General features: G+C 42.7%; 1 long non-coding RNA gene across 3 annotated transcripts in view; it reads left to right on the plus strand.

The window, feature by feature from the left end:
* Positions 1-24771, plus strand: part of Gm32884 — a 51604-nt gene that overhangs the window by 4917 nt on the left and 21916 nt on the right. The window contains exons 2-5 of one of the 3 annotated variants that reach the window (XR_869964.2): positions 1807-1876; positions 3729-3784; positions 18445-18573; positions 19453-19676. This is a non-coding gene — a long non-coding RNA (predicted gene, 32884). Of the gene's footprint in view, positions 1-1806; positions 1877-3728; positions 3785-18444; positions 18574-19452; positions 19787-24771 lie in introns of those variants that run through there. The other 2 variants (XR_869963.1, XR_378513.2) reach the window with 2 other exon arrangements.

The raw sequence follows: 24771 nt of genomic DNA on the forward strand, positions 1-24771 counted from the left end.
GTTATTTTCTCCGAGCCTGAGATACAGGGGTTGCATTGTAGATGTACCATTTGGAATTGGGCACCCCATGGCCACTTAGTCTCTGCAATTTGACCAGTTCTGGATCTCTGTAATGGCCTCTGTCAGGTACAAGAAAAGATTCTTTGATGAGGGATGAGAGCTGCATTTATCTGTAATACCTCTCCCCATTATTTCTCTTTGGAATTAGCAAATGCCTTGCAGTGAGAATATTTTAATTTTGGAAGAGTATCTTTTTGAAGTGAGATGTAGTGAGTAAGGTCTTGAAATTCAAGGGACACAACAAATAGGAGGATTATTTGAATCAGTAAGGATTGATACAGCAAATTTTAATAGTCTCTGTCTCAAGCAGTCCCACCCCAAACTTGGCAGAAATTGTTTTAATCAAATCATGGCTGAGTGCAGGAGACCAATTCACAAGCTTCCAGCAGATGGCGCTAGAGCACGCACTGTAATCAAGGAGGTCTATGGGTCCACAGGAAGCGCTCAAGGCACTGCTAGACACTAAGGAGACCACAGCAGGTGCCTTTTGTGGGTGTCAGGTGAACCCAACAACACTCCCCCTCCTCCCTTCCCCTCTCAGGCCACCACCACTGAGTCTCTAGTGGAACAGGTTATCATTTCAGAGTGACTTTGAGAAGTTGGGGGACAACTCTTGCTGGAGGATACCATGGGTGGAATCAGTTGTCGAATTTGCATTTTTGGCAACTAAATGGTCTTGATAAGATGCAAAACCTTGGGAGGCAGAGGCAGGAGAGTGAGTCCAAGGCCAACCTGGGCTTCAATTTGGAACTTTGGCTCTGCTGCATACTGTCCCAGCCGTGTTGCTTCAGGACACAAGTGAGACCTGTCCCTTTTGGAAGTCCTCCAGCCTTGTGGCCTCGAATGACATGTAGCTCCTGCTCACTGGGAAGTCTTCCATTTATTAACAGCTCCCTTGGGATTTAGGGAAGAGAAAGTAAAGGGAGCCCAAAATCCCAGTGCAGCATCTGGCAGGAGAAAGGCTGGCAGAATCAAGATCAGAGTAAATGGACTAATCACACAGAGGGATTTCCATTTGTCCCGATGCCAGCACTGATGTCACAGTCACCGCCCCAGGCACAGTCACCGCCCCAGGCTTACAGCAGATTCATACTCTCCTGGACTGAGAAGCAATCTGAAGGCTTGGTTCCCCCAAGCCTCTGCCCAGATGGCACACATTTATTCCAAGGAGTGTATTAGTCAGCTTCCCATCACAATAAAATACCCGAGGGAGTTAATTTATGAAGAAAACTCTTCTGTTTTGGCTCCTGATTCTGGTCCAAAGTTGAATATGTTGCTTCTCTGAGGAGAAGCTCAGAATCACCTGAGGTGGAGCACACTGTTCATCCAGTAAGACACACCTCTAAGGACTTAAGGACCTCTCAGATGGTCCAGGTACCACAGTAAGACACACCTCTAAGGACTTAAGGACCTCTCAGATGGTCCAGGTACCACACAATAAGCCTTTAAATCCTGGAGCTTTGGGGAAAGCTACCCACATTCTGGAGATAGTTGTAAAGGACATCTTACTCTCCCCGGGAGTGACAGAGAATTTGCCCCAAAGCGTCCCAAGTGAGAGATGCTAAGGGTGGGGCATTTTCCAAGTGGGGCAGAGAATCTTAGCACGTAGTCGAGGCAGACAGTTAACCATAGGTGAGTGCCCTGGGAGGGTCTGAACGGGACAAGCCACATGGGACAAGCCACAGAGGCCAGCCTCCCTGTCTGCCCTGGAACTGATCTGTACACATTGTCTTCATGTTCTTTCAGTGTCGTGGTGATAGTTCCGTGGAAAGTGACCAACTACTGGATGAACAGGAGCTAGCCTGAGCATGACCAGGTCACTTTATAAACGTGTGTTTCCTTCCTTCCTTCCTTCCTTCCTTCCTTCCTTCCTTCCTTCCTTCCTTCCTTCCTTCCTTCCTTCCCCCCCCCCTCTTTCTTTCTTTATTGTATATAAGTACAGCATTGCTGTCTTCAGACACACCAGAAGAGGGCATCAGATTCCATTACAGATGGTTGTGAGCCACCATGTGGTTGCTGGGAATTGAACTCAGGACCTCTAGAAGAGCAGTCGGTGCTCTTAACTGCAGAGTCATCTCTCCAACCCACACATTTTTTTAAAATGTATTTTTAAATTTATTGTTTGAGAATTCCAGTCACAAATTTTGACCATATCGACCCTCTTCTCTAACTCCCCCAGTCTCCTCAAACACATTCCCCTGCCCCCAGCTTCAAAGGTACCTCTGTTTTCTTATCACTAAGATAGCTGGGACTGCAGTGTGACGTCTGTACCTGGTCCTACTTCATTCCTCCTGCCTTGCTGCTCTCTCTCTGTGGACCTCTCTCAGTCTGGAAAGCCTCGTCTGGAACAGGAGAGACTCACTGGGGTTGAGTGGGGAGCGCTTTGGGACCTTACAGAAACCGTGACTCTGAAGTCTGCTTCTTGGGTTTGGGTGGGTGAGACACACACAGATGAGAAGCTACAGAAGGTTCTAGCGAACAGAACTGGTCCCACCTGGGGAAACGATGCTAGACAAACCAGCAGTAGCTGGTAAGAAAATTGTACTGAGGGCTAGAGTCTTAGGAAGCCACGGGATGCTAATGACTTCATTCAGTTCTGTTGCTGCCTGCAAATATATGATGTGAATTTTAATTGTAAACTTCTCACATTGCAATATCCATGGATGCGGTGTAAACCCAAGGGAGACAAGAGAGTTTAAGAGATTTGTTCGGTCAGAATGGATATGATCCCAAGTCTCAAGTGGGCCAGAAAACTTAAGTTCATTCATGTGGAGTAAGCATGGTCTTTGTAAAACATCCCTGACCTGGTTTCCCATTGTAAATGGCTTGTTCTCTCTCTCTTTTTCTGAGAGAGAGAGAGAGAGAGAGAGAGAGAGAGAGAGAGAGAGAGAGAGAGAGAGAGAGAGAGAGGGAGAGAGAGTGTGTGTATGTGTAGATGTATGTGTATGGCACTGAATTTATCCATCTGTCCATTGATGGACATTTGGCTATTTCTGCTTTTTGACTAATGATGACACAGAGGACCATGTGGCAACTTTTAGGATGGTTGTATAATCTTTGCAACAGTCCTTGCACAGCATGCAGTGAAGCACAGTGATGATTCCAGCAGGTCTACGGGAGTAGGAAGAGAAGAAAGTCATGCTAATTGGCAAGCTCAGGATGGCTTTGCTTTGTCACTCCTTTACTGACCTTGGTTCTCATGATTAACTAGACAAAATTTAATGCACAGTAACTGGTGATATTTGCCAGCTCTACCTTGATGCGGTTACCACTGCCAACCCCCAGCAGAACCATGGCATTTTCTTTCATGTGTAGACCTGCCTTTTATGAAGCATTTGTCTTTATTTTGATAGATTCTTGTTCGTGTCAACTTTCCTCAAGCAATCTACATTGAATTTCTACAAATAAACCACATTTCCTATCACTTAGGGAGATAGAGAGTCAAAGACAGAGGAAGCCCTTAGGCTCCAGTTTCAATTTCTCCAGCAGCAATCTTTTCTCAGTGGTGGCACATTCTAAGACTGTCCTACAGAGACCCTTTTTCTTGATGAAAAATAGGAGCTGACCTATTTTCCCCTATTAAATTTTGACATGTTCTTTTCATTAAGTTAAAATACCTGCACTCAGTGCTTTGATATGCTCTCTCTCTCTATTTTCTGATTCAATAGAAAAATGTGCTATGGTGAGAAACAGTCCAGCAGACTGCGCATGCGGAGTCTCAGAGGTAGGTTGTTTTGTGCCAATAGATGTCATTCGGTTTTAGTGAAGTTCTCACTTTGCATTTGTTAGAATGTTGCTCTAGTTTTTGGAGACAAACTTATTAGGAAGCTGAGGTGGGGGTTAAAGAGTCATTCGCCCCTAGAGGGAGTTCCCTGAATCCTCCCTCATCCTCAGAGTCCTGGTGATTGATTGAGGTTTGCACTGTCAGGGAATCCTTCCTGATGAGCATTGCAGGAGCGGGTGGAGGGGGCACAAACCCTAGGGCGATTTTCTTTGCTGCTGGTGATTTAGTTTGCTATCAAGCCGTTCCTACTGTGGCTTTAGACATATTGCCGTATGTCAGATTCCAGATGAGAAGTCAGACAGGACGGTTTTTGCTTTTCTCCTAGCCTCAGGTTCCCATTTCTGGTTTTGTGATAGATGGCAACAGAATAATGACAGAAACAGGTACCTTGGAGTAAAAAAAATGTTGAGTGGGGGATGCAGTGAGATAGGGTCACTTGTTTTGGATCAAAACTTCCTGTTCTCTCTCATGGTTTCAATATGAAATGCCTTGTGTGTTTGAACACTTGATCCCATCTGGTGGCACTGTTTTGGGAGGTAATGAAAGGAGTGAGTAAACAGGGGTGGGCATAGGCCTTCAGACTGTAAGCTCCTTCCCACTTCCTGTCCTCTACTTCCTATAGTGAGGGGATGAGATGTGAGCAACCAGTCGCATCACACACCCAGCACTGTAGAACTGAACACTACTGTGCCTTCCCTGCCATGATAGGTGATAGTCCCTCAGATGTAAGCTAAAATAAACCTCTCTTTCTTTCTTTCTTTCTTTCTTTCTTTCTTTCTTTCTTTCTTTCTTTCTTTCTTTCTTTCTTTCTTTCATTCTCTCTCTCTCTCTCTCTCTCTCTCTCCCTTCCTTCCTTCCTTCCTTCCTTTCTTTCTTTCTTTCTTTCTTTCTTTCTTTCTTTCTTTCTTTCTTTCTCTCTCTCTTTCTTTCTTTCTTTCTCTCTCTCTCTTTCACTCTTTCTTCCTTTCTTATAAAAAGTATTTTATGTGTATGGGAGTATACTAGATAGTTTTATGTCAACTTGATATATATTAAAGCTATGTGAGAGGAGGGAATCTCCAATTAAGAAAATGTCTCTGTAAGATGAGGCTGTAGGCAAACCAATAGGGCATTTTCCTAATTAGTGATTAATGGGGAGGGCCCAGTCCATTGTAGGTGGTGCCATCCCTGGGTGGTGTTTCTGGGTTCTATAAGAAAGCAGGCTGAGCAAACTGTGATGAGCAAGCCAGTGAGCAGCATTCCTCCATGATCTGCCTCCAGGTTTTTGTCCTGCTCCAGTTCCTGTCCTAACTTCTTTGATGATGAACAATGATGTGGAAGTGTAAGCTAAATAAACCCTTTCCTCTCCAAGTTGTATTGGTCATGGTGTTTCATTGAAACAATAGAAACCCTAACTTAAGACAAGTTGGTACCAGGAGCTGGGTATTGCTGTGACAGACCTGATCATGTTGTTTTGGGTAGGACTGTGGAAGGTGTAACCAAAATAATGACTCTGAGACTTAATTATTTATGAATGAATGCTTAGGCCACAAGCTTTGGCTCACTCTTGCTAGCTCATAACTCAATTATTCTGCCTAATCTAGTCTAAGTTCTGGCACATGGCTGATTACCTCTTCTCAGTTTCATGCATCTGTCTCCATCAGTGCTTGGGGGAAAATCCCTACCCCATACCTGACTCTATCTTAGAATGGACTGGACATTACCTGTCCAGTAATGCAATGTAAGCTTACTTGATAGTTTTCATAATTGTCACTATTGTATACAGTTCATTATTGTAAGAGAAAGAGTCTTTTATTGGACTAAAAGAGGGAGATGTAGGGACAATCTTCTGTGTTCTGTGTGGAAGCATCACTTGTCAATAAAAAGCTAATGGCCTATTAGCTGAGGCAGTAAATAGGAGGTGGGAATTCTGGCAGGGAGAGAGGATTCTGGGATAGAGTTGGGCACAGGGAAGAATTGAGATTCAACCTGAACTCCAAGGAGAGAGATGTACGAAACTGAGAAGAGGTGACCAGCCATGTGACAGAATTTAGACTATTTAAAATGGGATAATGGAGTTATGAGCTAGCGAGAATGAGCCAAAGCTTGTGGCCTAAGCATTTATTCATAGTCTCTGAGTTGTTATTTTGGGAACTTGGGTGCAGTGCAAAACCCCACAGCTACAGAAAGCTTGGAACTTTGTGCAGGACAATCCAGGGAATATTCAGTGCTTGGTGAGCTGGTCTGTGGGAGCTTAGGAGATAAGAAAGTTGAGAGCAGTGTAGAAGATTGGAGGCCTGGCTTGTGAGGTTTCAGAGGGAAGTTTAAAGACTTGTTATTTTGAGTTAAAGTGCTATGGTTCTGGTTAGCTGGAGCTGTGATTAACAAGATACCAGAACAAATAAATTAAAACCTTTGTTTTTCTGGGATACTTGTCACTATTTAGCTTGAACTGAGAAATTAGTGGTGACTAAGAGGAGAGCAGCATCATTGAGGTGACATCTTCTAGGGAGTGTTTCCCGAGGCTCAGCACACAGAAGCAGGCTACCAGAGGTGGCCAAGGTTGTACCTCATGCTGGCAGCCAAACTTGTTAGTGTAAGAGTTACCTAGGTGGTACTGGTTTTGAAGGCATGAAGAGGTCATGGAGAGAAACTGAGGCTTGGCGCTGTGAGAGGTCAGGAGAGGACACTGGTGAAGGTGAAGGCACAGGATTGACCAGGTCATGCAGAGAAGGTGAGCTTTGGCATTATGAAGAGAAATTGTGAGAGGCTACTGGTGGAAGTGCAGCCTAGTTGCAGCAGAAGACCCCAGCATACTGGAGATACCAGTACCATGGGATGACCACCAAGAACAGCAGCAACAGTGTAGTGGATGGAGCCAGCTGGAATCTAGAAGACAAGCTGTGTGCTACAGAGGGCAAAGCCAGAGAAATGATCTAAGCCCCCTGGAGGAGCCCAGAAGACAATGAGTGAATCCCAGATATTGGCCGTTGAGTTATTTACCCTTTGATTTGTGACTGTGTTCTGGTTTTATTCAACTTATTTTTGATTTTACAGGAGCCCACAGTTGAGAGACTTTGAATTTCAAGATTTCAAATTTTAAGAAGTTGGCTAATTTTGAATTTTTAACAAGTTTGAATGGGTAAAGATAGTGAGATTTTGAAAGTTATTTATATTTTTAATGTAAGATCTTGGGGATGAATGAGAAAGGAAAGATGACTCATGTGTTTGTGTGTCAAGCTGACAAAAGGTCAATGATATTGATAGTTTTGTCAACTTGACACAAGCTAAAGTCATCTGGGAGGACAGATCCCGAATTAAGAAAATGCCTGTAGGCAAACCTGTAGGACATTTTTTAAATTAGTGCTTGATGAGAGAAGGCTCAGCTCATTGTGGGTGGTACCATCCCTGGCCTGGTGGTTCTGGTTTCTATAAGAAAGTAGGTTGAACAGACCACTAGAACAAGCTAGTAAGCAGCAACCCTCCATGGCTTCTGCATCACGTCCTGACTATAGGTTCCCACCTAGTTTGAGTTTCTCCCTTGGTTTCCCTCAATAGACTATAATCAGGAAATGTAAGCTTTCCTGCCCAGCTTGCTTTTTTTGTCATGGTGTTTCATCATAGCAATAGAAATCCTAACTAAGACAGGGTGGTTTGCCTGCATGTATGTCTGTGCACCATGTTCATGCCTGGTGTCAGAAGAGGCCAGAAGAGGGCATTTGCTCTTCTAGAACTGGAGTGGAGCCAGTTGTGAGCCTCCGTGGGGATGCTGGGAATCAAGCTCAGGTCTTCTGGATAGGCATTCAGTGCTCTTAGTGGCAGAGCCATTTCATTAGCTCTTGATTGCTTCTTTGCAGGTGAGAAATAACAAAACTTCCATCTTTTGGGGTTGTATCCCACCCTTCTCTTTCCCTCCTTCTCTGATTTTGGCTCCAGTGTGCACCCATGGAGAGAGTCAATGAGTGATTTAAATCTGATATCTTAGGCTGGGCTCTCCCACTAGCTACCCACAAAATTCCAACCAAAATTCCTGCTTATCATGAGGATTGAGGTTACAGATAGGAAATGCTGAGTATGATCCAAGTAAGAGGTGCTTATTTGAGTGCTGTGAATCCCCATCGAGGTCCAAACCACAAGTGATGGTCCCCTAATTGAGTGTTTATGTCACTGCATAACACAGAGCCCACAGTAATGCATGTGGTCTTGTCTTCCAGGGCAGCATAATAGAGATAAATGGGGCAATCTCAAGTTCAAATGGGAAATCTGCTTGCTGTAAGGATGCCAGATACTTTGAGGCAGGCAGAATAGAACAGACTGGAATTGGCCGCTGAGAAATGAGATTTCAAGGCAAGAACAGCTGTTTAGTAGCTTGAAGAACATATCTATAGTTGACAATAATTGCTGTCTGTCACATTGGAGACTAGCAGGAGTTTACCTTCTTTAAAGCTTGGGTATGTGCCCAGGAGACATGTTTAGGATTCTCATAATCTGCCATGTAAAATACTGAGGCTAGGAAGTGGAGTCCTCAGAGTTTGTGGTCTAAATAAGGACAATGGCAAGAAGTATTGCACAGCGCATGTGCTGGTTAGTGTTTGTTGACTTGATTTGACACACACCTAACATACCTGGAAAGAAGGAATCACAACTGAGGAATTGCTTTTATCAGATTGGCCTGTGGGCATATCTGTGAGGTATTTTCTTAATTTCTAATTGGTGGAGGAGAGCCTAGAGCACAATGGGTGGTGCCATTCCTACGCAGGTCATCCTGGTTACTGCCAAGCCATCTCTTCAGCCCTGATTTCTTTTTTTTTTTTTTACAATTTTTATTGTTATTTTTTAAAAAATTGTCTTTGGCCACTTGTAGTTCATCTTTTTAACATTTTATTTTATTTTATTTTATTTTATTTTATTTTATTTTATTTTATTTTTTATCACACATATGTGTGTCTGCGTGTGAGTATGTGTATGCGAGGGCACCTGGAGACCAGAGAGACTGTTGTTAAGTCCTCTGCAGCTGGGCTTACAGGCAGTTGTAAGCCGTGAGACATGACTGCTGGGAACTGAACATGGGTATTTTGATAGAACAGAACAGACTCTTAACCACTGAGCCATCTCTCCAGTCCTAATTTCTCTCTTTTGTACTAGTGGAGTGACTGAAAAACTTCAAATTATCTTCCCGTGTGTCACTCCACAGGCTTCTGAGACTAATGAGAACCTTAGGACTCAGTCTTCCAGTTCTAAGGGAGACCAAGCTCTTGGTGAAGTGCTGCTGCTGGTGGGGTCTGTATGATCAGATAAGTACACACAGCCCAGCTCTTACCTTCCTAAAAGTGGGCCACTTAGTGAATGGCAGTCATTGATATGTCCCTTGTCTAAGTTGTTGTGATAAAACACCCGTCCAAGGCAACTTACAGAGGAAAGCATTTAATTTAGGGATCATCATTTCAGAAGGTTAGAGTCCATGACCATTGTGGTAGGGAACATGACAGGAGGTAGACATGGTGCTGAAGCAGTAGAGTTTACATCTTGAGACACAACCAGGGGGGGGGGGAAGAGAGAGAGAGAGAGAGAGAGAGAGAGAGAGAGAGAGAGAGAGAGAGAGAGAGGAGATAGAGAAAGAGACAGATGGAGATAGAGAGAGACTCAGTCCTTTGAAACTTCACTGCCTGCCCCCAGTGACACATTTCCTAATCAGTTTCAACCGGGACCAAGCATTCAAACACGTGAGCCTGTAGAGGCTATTTTCATTCTAATCATCACAGTCTTCAAGTAATAGTAACATCATCAACGACAAAGCAAACACTTGAGCTGTTTTAGCAAGCCCAGTTCTGTGATAGAATCTATGAGCAGGGTCATGGCTCAGCATCAGGAACACAGCACCTTCAGACTTGCTGCCAGCCCCTCGTGTCTCTCGTTTCCTCCCTGTAAGGCTAAGTTTCCTCCTGGATCTTTACTCTAAATTCCTTGGGTAGAAGATTTTGGTCTGGGGTCAGGCAATGGAAGTGGTGTCATTCTCTTTAAACTTGACTGTTGCCACTGGAAGCCTAAGGATAATGGGGAGGAGTGAGTCTTCAGGAAAGGCAGTAGGCTGAAGCCAATTAGGCAATGGATTTAATCATATGAAATTATAGTCTGGCTGTGTTTTAAAATAGATGCTGGAATTTTTTCCCCTCTTGGCTGAAGTTTGAAGGGAAAATCATATTGTTCTTTTCTGGCTTCTTGAAAGTCTTTGTTTTAGTTAGAGTTCTTTAGAGAAGCAGAATGGATAGAATAAGTCTATCTTATGTATCTATCATCTATCAATTTATGTATTATCTATATATCATCTATGTATGTATGTATGTATGTATGTATCTATCTATCTATCTATCTATCTATCTATCTATCTATTTATCTATGAGTAGCTTATAGGTAATGGTCTGACTAGTCCAACAATGGCTGTCTCCCAGTGGAACGTTTCAAGAATGTAGTAGTTGTTTGGTCCGTAGGCTGGGTGTCTCAGCTGATCTTTAGTATAAACAGGAAGAAGTAAACTTGCCAGTGAGAGTGAGGGCAAGCAGGCAAAAAGCAAGCACTTCCTTTCCCCATGTCCTTTCTACAGGCTGCCACCAGAAGGTGTGCCCCAGATTTAAGGTGGATCTTCCCATCTCAAAAGATCGGGATTTATGGTGGGTCTTACCATTTCAAATAATTTAGTCAGGAAACCCCCCAAAGTATACCTAGCCTCTTGGGTTTTAGTTAACTCCAGACATAGCCAGGTTGACACGCAAGAATAGCCATCATAGTCCTACAAGGGGTCATGGTGATTTTTCTTCCTTTCCTTTGTATGAGTCTCCTTCCTCCTTTTTAAAATAGAAAATTTTTGGGTTTTTTTTGAGAATTTTGTAGTGAGTACTGTATTTACCTCATTTCTGTCCCACCCTCCCCAACTCTTCCTGTGCCTCCACACTCAGTCTTATACTAACTAGTGACCTCTTTTCTTTAATTATTATTATTATACATATACATCACATGTACCTTTAATCTGCTGAGTCCATTGTTGCTGCTCATATGTGTGTTTAGGACTGACCACTCTGGCTTCTCCATCCTGCTGACCCTTCTAATATACACACTTCACTGGCCTTTCCCTTGGTTACTCCTCTTTACCTTACATGTAGAAGTACATGCATGTGTGGATGTGTTGTTCTGAAGGCTGTTGAACTCAGTGTTCAGTCAGTCATATCTGAGCTATTACAACAATGGATGGGCAGAGAGCTACATCCTGGGAAAGCATGGGGAGGGAACAGTTTGCAGTGACACAGAGGGAAGGCATGAGTCAAGGGAGAAAGCATGGCTCAAGTCCTACGTATTTACCTCGTGTTCACATGCAAGGCTGTGGTATTAGCCTCCCAGAGTGTAGCTGCTGGTATAAGCTATAGGAACCTTAGAGGTTCCATGGTATAGTTTTCATTACCCACTCCTGAAGTAGCACTGTGGCTGGGGAAAGAATACTGTGGCCTGTTGTGACAGGCTGTTGTGGATGGTGTCCTTGTGGGCATGTCCTTCCCACTGTGATGGTATCCTGTTAAACCACAAGCCAAAACAAATCCTTTCTTAAGTCACCAATGGCAGGGACAGGGTCAGAGCAATGAGAAAAGAAGTGGCTCACCTTTCTGTTCTAACCTTATCCTGAGCATCCTGGGGCATCTTTCTCAACAGACCACCACATAGATATCTTGCTATATTTAAGTCTTTTAAGTCCTGGTGGTAACACCAGGAATTGCAGATCTGATCCTTGGGAATATTAGCCAGTATGTCATATTTTAAATCAGGTTACCCAAATGTGCTCCATGTCATCTTTGTGAATACGTGTGTGACATGGTATAAAATTGTGAAGATATAACTATTGTTACAGGGATTCCCACTGTATCCCAGAAAAAATTGAAGACCCCCAATGACTAAAGAAAATGAAGTTAAAGGAAAATAGGGTTTGAAAAATTTGATGAAGTAATGTGACCATATAAAACACTCAGAAATGGCCCCCAAAACATGCCTATGATCTTCTTATTCTTCAAACCATAGGAGTAAACAAGATATAAGAAGATTAAGTATAAGCTAGAGGCCTGGAAAAGCATAGTTTTTCTTGTTATAGGATTGCTGACAAATTTCTCTTGTGGGTTTTCAGTAGGAGGCCCAGTGTGGTGCAGAAAATAACTCCCTCAAAGACATTAATCTAGAATATATAATAATATATAACAATGAGTTTTTCAAAGTTGTTTCTTACTGTATTTTTCAATGTAGGTCAAGAGAATAGTAAAAATATAGTTTAGTAAAAAACTTATATTAGGAGCAAAATGGTTCAAGTTTCCTCTTCAAGCGTCTGGAAGATCTTAAAGGTTACATTTAAGATGAAATGAAAGTCTGAGTGGCAGGTTTCTGCAAACTCTGCACAGTTTTCCATCAAAATTATTTCTTGCAAGACTCGTAAGAGTTGCTACCAATAGCTACAGGCTAGCTTCAAGTTTGATGTCTGTCTTTAGACACATAGTTTTATACCATCAACCAAGTCATCATTGAAGGACAGCTCCCCCAGGCTAGAGGAGGAGTGGGGACCCTTTAAGATATCAGAGAAATCTGATCAAGACTCCTGTCTAGACAGAGGGCTGGCCCACCTAGCATACAGGCAGCACACAGCAGTCTCTAACAGCTACACTTAAATTTCCCTTAGAAGGCAGCACTGGGTCTGTTCTAGTGGATAAATGGCCAAACCTCTAAAGTTTGAGACTCATCTGAGCTAGGGAGATTCTTACACTGTGGGCTTGCCAAGGTCCTACACCATACCAAGACACGCCCCCCAGAGAGAGAGGGGGGGAGGGAGAGGGAGAGGGAAAGGGAGAGGGAGAGGGGGAGAGGGAGAGGGAGAGGGAGAGGGAGAGGGAGAGGGAGAGGGAGAGGGAGAGGGAGAGAGGGAGAGGGAGAGAGAGAGAGAGGAGAGAGAGAGAGAGAAAGAGCCCATACCTTCATGGAGTTAGTTGATTTCTAGTGAGTGGAAGATGCTGAAAAAAGACACAAATGATTGAATAAGTAAAAGGATTGTAAGTGTGGAGAGATGGACAGGATGCTCAAAGAAGTCATTGCATGTAGAGAGGAAGGCTGGCCATTTTTAATATGAAGAGATAATGACATTCTGACCTACATGAGATGCTGACTTTGCAAAGTTCCGGGCAAAGATCCTTCCAGATAGAAACAAAGGCAGTTGTGGTTGATGGGTCTGGGAACAGAATCCAGGGAGAAAAGGGTAAGAGCATAAGATGAAGTAGTGAGAAGACTTGGTGAGCCACGAGGCAGTCTTGGTTGCTTTTGAAAGTAAGATATTTATATTATAACAATAATGTAGCTGTCAGGTATTTCTTGAAGTAATTCAGTGAGTGAGTTCACTATCTGGGTTGGTTTGTACAAAAACTTACAATGAAAAGCTGGAAGTAATATTGAAGTTGTTATAGCAAGTAAATTACATGTCAAATGTGACATTGTTAAGGGAAAGGGTCACAGCTCAGTGATCAACGTAGGCCCATTGCCAGATGTTGCATAAGAAATGATTTGATAATTATAAAAGTTAATTGGGCCAAGCACGGTAGTGCGTGCCTGTAATTCTAGCACTTCTGGAGTCTGATCGAGGAGAATTTTGAGTTCAAGGCCAACTTACATAGCAAGACCTATCTCAAACAAACAAACAAACAAACAAACAAACAAACAAACAGAGGCAGTCTAAACAATTTCTATCCCCCAGAAGAGATCATTAGTATTTCTGATGGCTAACCTCTAGCATGGTATGTTTATTATAACTTTGTGTTTGATAGCATCAGTGTTTTGTTCTGATGCTTCCTTGTATGTGAAAGTCTGTGTGAATGAGAAATTCCATCATTAAAAAAAAGTGCATGGAAGCTTTACTTGCATGTATGTCTATGTGGCATGTGCCCTTCATGAGCCATTTTCCCCTAATGTATAGGTGCTGGGATTTGAATCTGGTTCCTTTGGAAGAGTAGCCAATGCTCTTAACCACTGAGCCACTTGTCCAGGCCCTTTAGTGTATGTGTGTGCATGTGTGTGTTTTAATTATGTGCATTGCTGTTTTACCGGGATGTATAGCTGTGTGAGGTTGTCAGATTCCCTGGAACTGGAGTTACAGATGGGTGTGAGCTGTCATGTGGGATCTGGGAATTGAACCAGGGTCCTCTGAAAGAACAGCCAGTGCTTTTAACCACTAAGGCATATCTCCAGCAAGAAATTCCATCTTTTACTTTGTGTTCAGCATTGTTATGTAGGGTTTCAGCCATACAACAAGAGGTATGAAATCAGGTACAAGTTAAAATTAAGATAAGATGTGGAGAGAGAATTGCTGAAAAAGACCCACTTTTTTTTTCCCAGTGGCAGTTCTTCCCAGTCCTGATTATTGATGTTGATAAAGTGAAGGATAAAGAATTAGATTCATAAACCAAAGCTGGCCTTTCAGAGAGATTTGTTCTTTTGAATTCTACACATTACCACATTACTTCTTGAATATCTATTTGTCTAGTGGAAATTTCTGGTTTCCTTGGAAACTCAGTTGTGTCGTGTGATGTTTTTCTGGAAGCTGTCTCTTGAGAGGATGTTTTGCTGAAGGAGACACATAAGAGCACATATGATGTTTCACAGGATTGGACACTCGAAAGGGCACATGATATTTAGAAAGAGTATAAAAATCACTTCACAGACAGTGAGAGGACACTCTTGCATTGATATACCTTGCAACGCTTCGATGGTCTTTGCTGGTCTTCACTTCTTAGAGAGAAATGCACCAAAGAACTTCTTGTGGAATTCCAGCTGACTCATGCCAATTTGGTGGAGCCTTGAGGTTTCTGCTGGGTTGAGCTACTGTTACTGATTCATGTTTGGTGTTTGCTATTGGACTCTTCTGCTGATATCCTGACAATGGTAGATAGGTCCACAATCCCCTTTTCCTATTAATCTTAGTTTTCTGCTACCTCTGGTTGACAGGCTAGAGGGAAGTTAAAGTGTTTAAGAACCTTAATTAAAGTAGATTTTGAAAAATCTAAGCCTACAGGAAAGAGGTGAGAGTGGACTGGTGGTCCAGACACAGAGGCACACAGAGACCTGGTGGTATGGATGGGAACTTCAGTGTTTGAGTCTGCCAATTATAAGTCTCTCTTTACCAAGCATTTCTAGAGATATCTATGATGGGGCACAGGTTGATCAAAACATACATTTATAATAGGACTTATTCTAAACCTCAAGGAGATCTGTTGGACTGCTGAATGGTTTCCTTTACCCAGCTGTTATGATGGTTCCATGTCCATGGTGATGAGGGGTGAGATCGGAGAGCATGCCAAAGGAGCTGAGGAGAAAGGACAGAACAGGCAGACATAGCCTTGCTAACATCAGGCTTTCTTGGGGGCATTCCTCATCTGCTCTGCTTAGAGAGAGAGAAAGAGGGAGAGAGAGAGAGAGTGAGTGAGAGAGAGAGAGAGAGAGAGAGAGAGAGAGAAATAATCTTCATACAACACTGTTTTCCTTCCAAAGGGACTGTCACTTCTTTCTGTATGCCTTCAGAAATCCTTGTAACCAAATGCAATGGGTTCACATCGTGGTTAAATGCAAAGTCAAAAAAAAAAAAAAAAAGCAAAGCCAAAAAACGAAAGAGCCACCCTTGAACAAAGGGACCACAGGGTTTTTATTTGAGGGAGCCAATATATTTCCTTAGAAAATGATTTTAGAGGCGAATACAGAGCATACTCAGCTCAAGGTCAGAGTTCAAAGAAAGGTAAGATGGAGAAATACAATTTTGGACATGTTTAGCTCAAGGTTGTAGCACTTTTCAGTGGATAAACTGGAGGATAGGAACACTTTGGGGCATGGCTCATCTTGCAGAATAAGGATGGCAAATGGGAATATATCTGGGCAGGTTCAGCTATTGAAGCTATGTTAACATAGGAGCTTGCCTCTAAAGACACCCATTTTATTTAGTAGTTATACCCTTATAATTTCCCCTAAACACATGGAAACAAGTTCACTGCTTTCTTTTTACCATGACTATTTTGTTTAACAAACACTTCTCAACTAGTATTAAACAAAGAGAATCTTCAAGATCAGTTAGTGGCCACAGAAGCCAAAAAAGAGCATCTACTATGCTGATGTTAGATTGGAATGGGCTGTGCCAACCATTATCTTCAGAAACTTCCAACTCCTTGCCATTGTGTCAAATCTCTTCTATGAGTGACAAGTACACCCCCGTTGATCACTGACCTGGGAGAGCTGGCTGAGATTTTGACAAGAGAGATGCTAGTGATACAGTCCAGTATGCTCTGATCTTATACTCCCTCAAACGGTGCTGGTTGAGAATTCTCCCTCAATCCCTCCTGGGCTGAGATGGCTAACTAGAGATGGCCACTCTCCTCTTCACTGTTGTAACATATCCCAGACTAGGATCATCCCTCATCCTGGAGATGGGCTCTTATGGCATCAATGCAATAGAAATGAGACCAAACCAAGTACTATGGACAGGTCAGGACAGACCCCTTTCTTGGGACATTTGCTCCTAAGGATGATGATCAGCTCAGAGATGACCTTTTTTTTTTTTAATATTTTTTACACTCCATATTCCATTCCCTGCTCCCTCATCCACCCTCTGACTGCTCCACATCCCACACCTCACTCCCCTCCCGCTCCCTGAGAGATGACCTTTTCTATGAAGGAGGCATCTTCTACCAATTGCTGTTAAGTTACATTAGCCACAGGCACAGTTTCAAAGATGTTTTTCTTCTTGGGTATAAACATCCTGGTCTTGTTTGAGCAGCCAATGGAACCTGGGGACCACTGAGGTCATCTTATAGTTGGCATCATTATGTAAATGTTCTGATATTTTGGCTTGGTCTGGGCCTGTGATAAGGCTGACAAGAATGTACCTACTTGAGCTGTTGAGAAAGTGCAAGGATGGTGTAAGAAAAACAAGTTAGCTCCAATAGGTCAGAGGCCAACTTAATCCTGCATGATAGTCATGAAAAAAATAAAAGTGATCAACATGTTTTCATGCAGAGCTGAATCATTTGACACAAGGATTAAATGCAGTGAAGAAGATAGATATAACATAAAGATGGAGGGTCAACTCTGGGTGCCATTTTTGCCACCCACCAATGAAAAGTCATTGGCTTTTAGCAAAAGTAGCCTTCAGATACCTACAAAGTAGCCACAGCATGCAGTAGGACATCATCTAAAGCAAAGTTAGTGGGGAACTAATAAGGAGTTGCCACACTGTGTGATGTCCAACATTAAACTTGCTAAAAGAAAGTCCTGTGATTTTTGCCCTGACAGAATGTCTGACAGCGGAGTTGATTCAGGGACCACCAGAGACATCTCATAGCAACAGTTCTCCCCATGTCCGTTTACTCTCTATATTTCAAGGGACTTGGAATATACTAGGAGTCATTTGTATGAGGATTGAGGTTAGATTGCTTCCTGCTCCAAGGTACTTGGTATTGTATAAAACTGGTTATTTTAAGCTGCATCTTGCCTTCAAAAACCTATTTTATAATCAACATTTGAATCCATTTGAGAAAACACAGGCAGGCTCATTCTGTGCCTTGTGTACATAAGCAACACCATCTGGCTATCAGCACTCATAAGATTCAGATTGATAAATAACCTGTCCATAAAAGCAGAAAAAAGCTGACACCCTATATATTTATTAAAGTAACCTGGGACTGTATGAGCGCATGGGAATGTTAAAATCCTTCCAGTAAAACTAGCCTTTAGAACTTACCCAACACACCAGGCCAAAAAAGGGTTTAGCTTGCTCACTTGGATCATCTACAGGTTATATTGTGACGGTGAAGCCCCCTAACTACCTGGTATGTGTGTTAAGGGACAAATGCCCAAGTGTCCCAGGGGTTTCAGCTCAGCTTGGTCCCCATTGCTAACAAGGGCCATCTACTTGTTTGTCAGTCTGGACTTACAATCCCCTCATTTGTCTGCTCATTCTCTTGGACCTGCCTTTAGCTCCAGTAGCCTCTATGTTCTCACACCTCACTTGGACAGCTCAGTTAATCCACGAGGCTCTACTCAGTTGTGACACTGGGCTGTGGCTAGAATGTGACCAGCAATGCTCACTCAGGTCCGTAAAAACTTATCTAGCCATCTGCAGTGACTTCCATACATCTGTTACTGCCCCTTGCTCCCTGGAACTCTACTGCAGCCCCTTTAATACTTTGTGGATATTCTGTAGTCTCTCTGTCTCTCTGTCTCTCTGTCTCTCTGTCTCTCTGTCTCTCTGTCTCTCTGTCTCTCTGTCTCTCTCTCTCTCTCTCACACACACACACACACACACACACACTGCTGTATATGTGATTTGATAGTTAACATTAATAATCCAAATTAGAGTAAAAGAATCTGTGTTTACTTCAGCCAGCTATCAAGGGAAATTGAGACTCGTGGCCAAATTGTAACCAACAGAACCAATATAGTTTATGAATTTATTCATGATAAATAAATAAATTCTAAAACTGTGGAAGGATACAAGTGTGTCTGTGTGTCTACATATGATTTTTGATATAGTACACTCATAACAGTGGTTCTCTTGAATCCCACAGGTTTTATATTTGTCTAGTCAGAAGGGGCTCCTAGTCTGTCAACCTTTTGGTAATATCTGGTGATTTATGACAGAACTGCTTGGCAAAGTACATGGATGGAGGCAGAAGAAAACACACATCATGTTAAAGGTTAGTAAAGAGCTTGCCTGCCCTTTGTACTTCTGGAGTGGTCTCTATTTGCCTCCTCTTCACCCTTCTCATGGTCTTCAAAGGAACCGAAGATGTTTTACTGGACAACATTGTCCATAGAAAAACCACAGGAACCCTGTTTTCTTTGAGTTATTCCTCATTAATGAATACCTTCTTTGAAGCAAATACTTAAATAAAGTCACCCTTTTGGTTGATGCAGATATTCTATCTTTCACATGCAGGACCTGGCATGAGTGGAGGGTGGAGGAGTTGGGACGATCAGGGAGGAGTTTAGATAACACATCACTAGGGAACAACTAGGAACAAGTGCCCTGTGATTCCTGATCAGAGATAGGACGCTAATCAAAAGAGCTTTCTTCTTTCACGAGTCTATGTAGTATTTGAATTATATAAAAATCAAAATCTGAGAGTTCTCCATACAGCTGTCCTTAAGGTGAACATCTGGCTGGAACATGATTCCAAATCAGTTGGTTCAAAGTTAGGTGTAGATACAGCATACTCCACTGAATATGGCTTTTACCTTTGAACCTGGTAGATGCCAACTTCACCCCTTACTAATGGCATTTTTAGGTGAAAGAGAACACAGGGTGAGAGACCTATGTTTCCTACTGTATAGAACAAACTCAGGATAACTAAAATGTTTCTATTGGAGGTGGGACATTGCTCATTTATAATGGACCATCTTAAAGATGAGGATTTTACAACAAGGGACCATTTTGGAATGATGAAGGTGGTTTATTATTGGAATACGGGAGACTGCATTCAAGCACTTCACAACTGTTGCTGCTTGTTGTGGTTTTACCTGAGCACAGAGCTCCAGCGAATCATGTCACTTATGTTGAATCTGTATCCTTACAGATAAAATTGAACACAAACAAGGATTGGATAACCAATGAGCTCCAGAGACCTGCTGTCTTCATCTTCCCAGTTTATGGTGACTTTACCAATGGTCAGCTTTTTGTGGGGATGCTGGAGATTTGAACTCAGGTCCTCATGCTCTGGTAGCAAGCACGTAACAACTGAACCATCTCCCAGCCCCCTGCCACTTTTCTTGAGATGGTTTCATATGGCCTAGGATGTAGGTGAGGATGACTGTAAACTTCTGATTATTCTGCTTCTACCTCCAGAGTGCTAGGGTTGTGTATGGATGTGCTCTATCATGAATAAATATTATGTGTTATGTGTGTGTAAATATCTATATCATCTATCTATCTATCTATCTATCTATCTATCTATCTATCTATCTATCTATCTATCTATCTCTACCTCTACCTCTATATATGTATGTACATATATCTCCAGAAACTCAGTTCTAGCACCTGCATTATCTTCTAGAAAATGAGTCCTTTGTCTACAAATATAAAGTGATTAGATCTTTTCCCCTAACATATGCTGATTTCTTTACAAAACCATTTTCATAATTAGCATCTCTTTCAAGTGGAATGGAAGTGATTATGGTTAAATTCACAGCTTCTGCCTCTGTAATGGCTTTAACCTGAGTTTGCATCTCTAAATTCTTAGGTACAACAAATTCCAGTTCTTTTGTAACAAAGGGTGTTTCAATTCTTCTCATCCCACGAGTCCACAACTCATCAGGGCAAAGCCTCCAGGGAAACTCAGAAAGCTCTCTGGTCCGGCATCATCTCCTTCCTGAGGATTGGTTCAGCTGGGATAATTTCACAGTGCATGCCAATGCAGGGAATTACAGTGTCCTCGTGTAACACCAGTAAGACAGCTGAAAGTCGCAGCTCTGTGCTTCTTAAACTGGAGGAACAAGCTTTCCTCTTGTAAACCCAACGAAAGAGGGCACAGGGCTGGGGGATGACGCTCACAAAGCTCTGGCTTGCCTGAACATCCCTGCTCATGTTTTTCAGACTATCACAGGGGTGTTGAGTGTGCTCACTGGCTTTCATAATCTTAGGCCTCAGGTCTCCTTCAGAGCTCAACTCTTAATACAGTGGCTCCTTCGGAATTTTCTATTAGTCTCCCCTTTTGCCCTCCTCGACCATCATTTTGCTCCATCTAAGTGGTTAAGGTGTTAACAGCTAACTATTTCTTTAGATTGATCTCCAGTATAACAGGTTAGCTCTGTAATGTTCCTCGTTAAGGTCTTTGGTTCTGTCCATCCTAACACAAAACACACAGATTCACAGCATGGACAATGGGAATTGGTCCAGAAGCTAAAGGTCCTTTACCATGGGATGGAGAAGACCAAAGGGAGACAAGCCTTAGATGTAGGAGACCTTGTCCAGCATGGAGGCTTACTGGCTAGAGCTCTGCTGGGTGGAATGTTGAACTCACCAGTCCTTCCTTCTTCTCAAGATTGCTAGGCCTTGAATAAACCCTGTTCCTCCAGCCAGCCATTACCCACTGAATACTGACCCTTCATGAAGTGAGCAGCCTGGGCTTTAACCTCAGTTACACTCTTATAACAAGAGAAGGTACTGAGAATGAGTTACACACGAGACAACTTTAAACTCTTCAGGGAAGCAGCCATGTCTAGGGTAGTGGTTCCCAACCTTCCTCATGCTGCAGCCCTTTAAAACAGGACCTCACGTTGTGGTGACCCACATCCATAAAATTATTTTGTTGCTACTTTCTAACTGTAATTTTGCTACTGTTATGAATTGTAATGTAAACATTTATGTTTTCTGATGGTCTTAGGTGACCCCTGTGAAAAGGTTGTTCAACCCCCAAAGGGGTTATGAGCCATAGGTTAAGAACTGCTGGTCTAGAGAATTCTGTTTATATTTATTTATATATTTATTCTGAAAGGTTTTAAAATTTTATTTTATGTGTCTGAGTGTTTTGTCTGCATGTATGTAAGTATACCACATGTGTGCAGTGGTATACTTACATATATTGGGAGACTTGAAGAGGGTTGGATCTTCTGGAGTGTTATAGATGGTTGTTAGACATCATGAGCATGCTGGAAACCATACTTGGGTTCTCTGGAGAGCGCAATTGCTCTTACCCACTGAGCAATCTTTCTAGCCCCTCTATTTATATTTAAAGCACATTAAATGCTTCATGGGTAGTTTAATGTGTTCACTGCACTGGGTCAGATGTTGTAACAGAGATGGCAGGGCCCAAGTCTTCGTGTAGAAGAGGGAAAAGCGATTTTATCTTTCTTAGGACGAATCCTTGCAATAAAAGACAACAGAAGCTTCTTAGGTTGTGTATGTAGGAGACAGCAAGGGGAAAATGAGTAAATCACAGAGTTGCCATGATACTCTGGATAATGTAAATATCTTCAGCATTTTGAACAAAGTAAAAAGGCCTTGAGTCCTTAAAGTCAGCCAATAGCCAGAGCACAAACAAGAAACTGACAGGCAACAGCTGATCATCGGGTTCCACATGTTGTTTTTGATGTCATCTCCTGGTGCTTAAGAGCCTGGCCAGGCATGGTGGCACTCACCTTTAATCTCAGGGAGGCAGAAGCAGGAGGATCTCTGTTGCGGGAAATATTCAAAAGAATGGCAAGCTTCCCACACTATACCCAGCTACTCTTTGCCCTGGTGGGCTGGCGGGCTATGCACTGGCAGGCAATGGCCAGTCTGTTCTTATGTCATGGAGACTCTGATTCAGAGCTCCAAAATCTCTCCATCTAGCTCCTTAAGTTCCCACTGGCAGGTCGTTACCACACCAGCCCCATGCTTCAAGTTCCCCATGGCCTTTGTGGTGCACATCTGGCAAACCCACGCTTAGCTGCTGTACCTTTTTCTCTTGAACCTAGTTGAACCGCTTCATGAAGGAAAATGCCACACAGGCTTAGTTCAGAAGCAATGGTAACTCAATCTCTGGGTGCAACAACTAGAATCCTAATCTTGTAAGCCATATAAAATCTAACTCCTCTGGAGGCGGATCCATCAGGATTCATTGAAACCAGGAGACACTATATCAGGTACTATCCGTGTCTAAAAAGCCCCTAACTCTCTCCTGCTTCCTCTCATCCTCTGTCCAACCCAGATGTCCTGCCTACTTGCACGGCGATTGATTCCTTTATTCATTAGGGGATCCTTCACAAAGAGCCACCTGAGTATGTGACTCATACCTTGTTCCAGACAACCCCTCCTGGGAAAAGAGAATTAACATCAAAATACAATAGCACCAAGGTCATCCACAACAGATCTCTGTGAGTTCAAGGCCAGCTTGCTTTACATATTAAGTTTGAGTCAGAGTTATATGGTGAGGACCCCCCCTCCCCCAAACATCAATAGGAGCAACAACAACCCTGGCTCCCCAAACCACCAAAAGGCAATAAAGGTAGCTTTAGGGGTCAGCCTCATCATTAGAGAAATAAATAAAAGAGCATAGAAGATTTTCTTTCTTTATGGGGTAGCCCGTGCTAGTCTTTAATCCTGTTCCTAGCCTCCTCCTCCTCTTCCTCCTCCCCCCGTTTGTGATTCTGTCTCTAAGAGCTTTTATAGTTTTTAAAAAATATGTATTTATTATGTATAGTGTTCTGCCTGCATGCCAGAAGAGGGCATCGGATCCCGTTACAGATGGTTGTGAATTCTTTGAGAATTTCATACGTACACACGACATATTTTGATCGTATTCGTCCTTGTTCCTCCTCTTAACCCCTTTGAGATTCATCTGGTCTTTTCACATCCTCCCTTCCTGTTCTTTTATTTAAAATAACCCGTGAAGTCCAATTTGTGCTATTCATAATCTCAGGTGTGGAGCCACCAATGAGAGTTCAGTCAACCCACCACAGCCCCTCCTTTAGAGAAAACTCCTCCCCTCCTCCCTCCATACTGGAAGATTGACTTCCTTTCCCTTCCCTTTCCTCTCCCCCTCTCTTTCTTTCGAGACAGTGTAAAACCTGTCTGGCTTAGAACTCACTATGCAGGCCAGGCTGGCCTTGATCTCACAGAGATTCACCCGCCTCCTCTTTCTGAAGTCTGGGATTAAAGCAAGGCCCATCACACCTGACTCAGCTTTCTTGATACAATGCTGAAAGTGCTTGAATATTTATTTCCTTTTCTGCATAAATACCATGGATCTTTGCTAATCCCATATCCATAAGAGGAAACTGAAGTTTACAGGGGTCAGTGCTGTCCAAGGCTTATCCACGGGCAAAGCTGGATTGGAGCCTGGAGCTCTCTGACTTTAAATTCCATGGCAAATGAATGACCTTAGTGATGTCTATAGTTGGACTGTGGAGTTAAGATACAGTTATATTTATGTGTCTAATTCATTTGGCTGTATATTAAATGCTCTGAGATTTCAGTAGTGGGGAAGTAGCTTTATCTGAAGGCAAAGTGTGATAAAGGCTTCATTAGGGGTTTCTGTGCTAGGTTTAATAATGGAGCAAAGTCACAGATTCTGCTCAGTGATAAGATTTGGGAGAGGAACGCTCTACGGCCTGCAGTTCCATACTTGGATATGATCGGAATCACTGATGGCTCATGGGAATGTATGTATATTAGGTGATCAGGTCACACTCACAGAGTTTCTGAGGCATTGTCTTGGATAAGGACCTAAAATCTGTCTTACTCAGCTTTCCAGGTACTGTCAATACTATTGCACTTTGAGGACTATCATGCTCAGCAAAGACAAGGTACTGGGTTATACAGTGTGCTGGTTACTGTTAATGAGAAACTCGATAAAATCTAGAGTCATCTGGAAAGAGAACCTTAGCGAGGGATTGCTTAAGTCAGGGGGCCTTATAGTCATGTCTCTGGGGATCGTCCACAGATTTAATTGATGTGGGAAGGCTCACCATTAATTAGTGTGGATGGCTCCTCCTGGTGGAGGATGGGAGCCTTTGCTGTTTTGCTCACTTTGCCTTTAAGGCTTGCTGGTCAGTGAACCAACCCTATTGTTTCTGAGGATAATTCCTTTGCTGAGAATAGAATCATCTTTTTTGGACTGGAGTACAGTGCTTCTTCAAGAATCCTCTGTTCTTTTGGTACCAGACTAGGACTATTGGGGCATCTGACTTCATGTACTGAGCACATACTCAGTTCTTGGTCTCTCTGGTACAAGACAGCCATTTGACAGACTACTTCAACTGTGTCACCTAAGCCAATCTAATAACTCCTTTTTAAACATGTATTTCTATCTATCTCTTCTAGAGAATCTTGACAAATGCACAGGGTGTTCTGGAAACCAGTGACTTGGACAGTTGGCTCTAGTGGAGGGACAAGATCCAGCCTTGATGGAGAAAAA

Source organism: Mus musculus, chromosome 7 (genome assembly GCF_000001635.26).
Source record: "Mus musculus strain C57BL/6J chromosome 7, GRCm38.p6 C57BL/6J".
NCBI classification, from domain to species: Eukaryota; Metazoa; Chordata; class Mammalia; order Rodentia; family Muridae; genus Mus; species Mus musculus.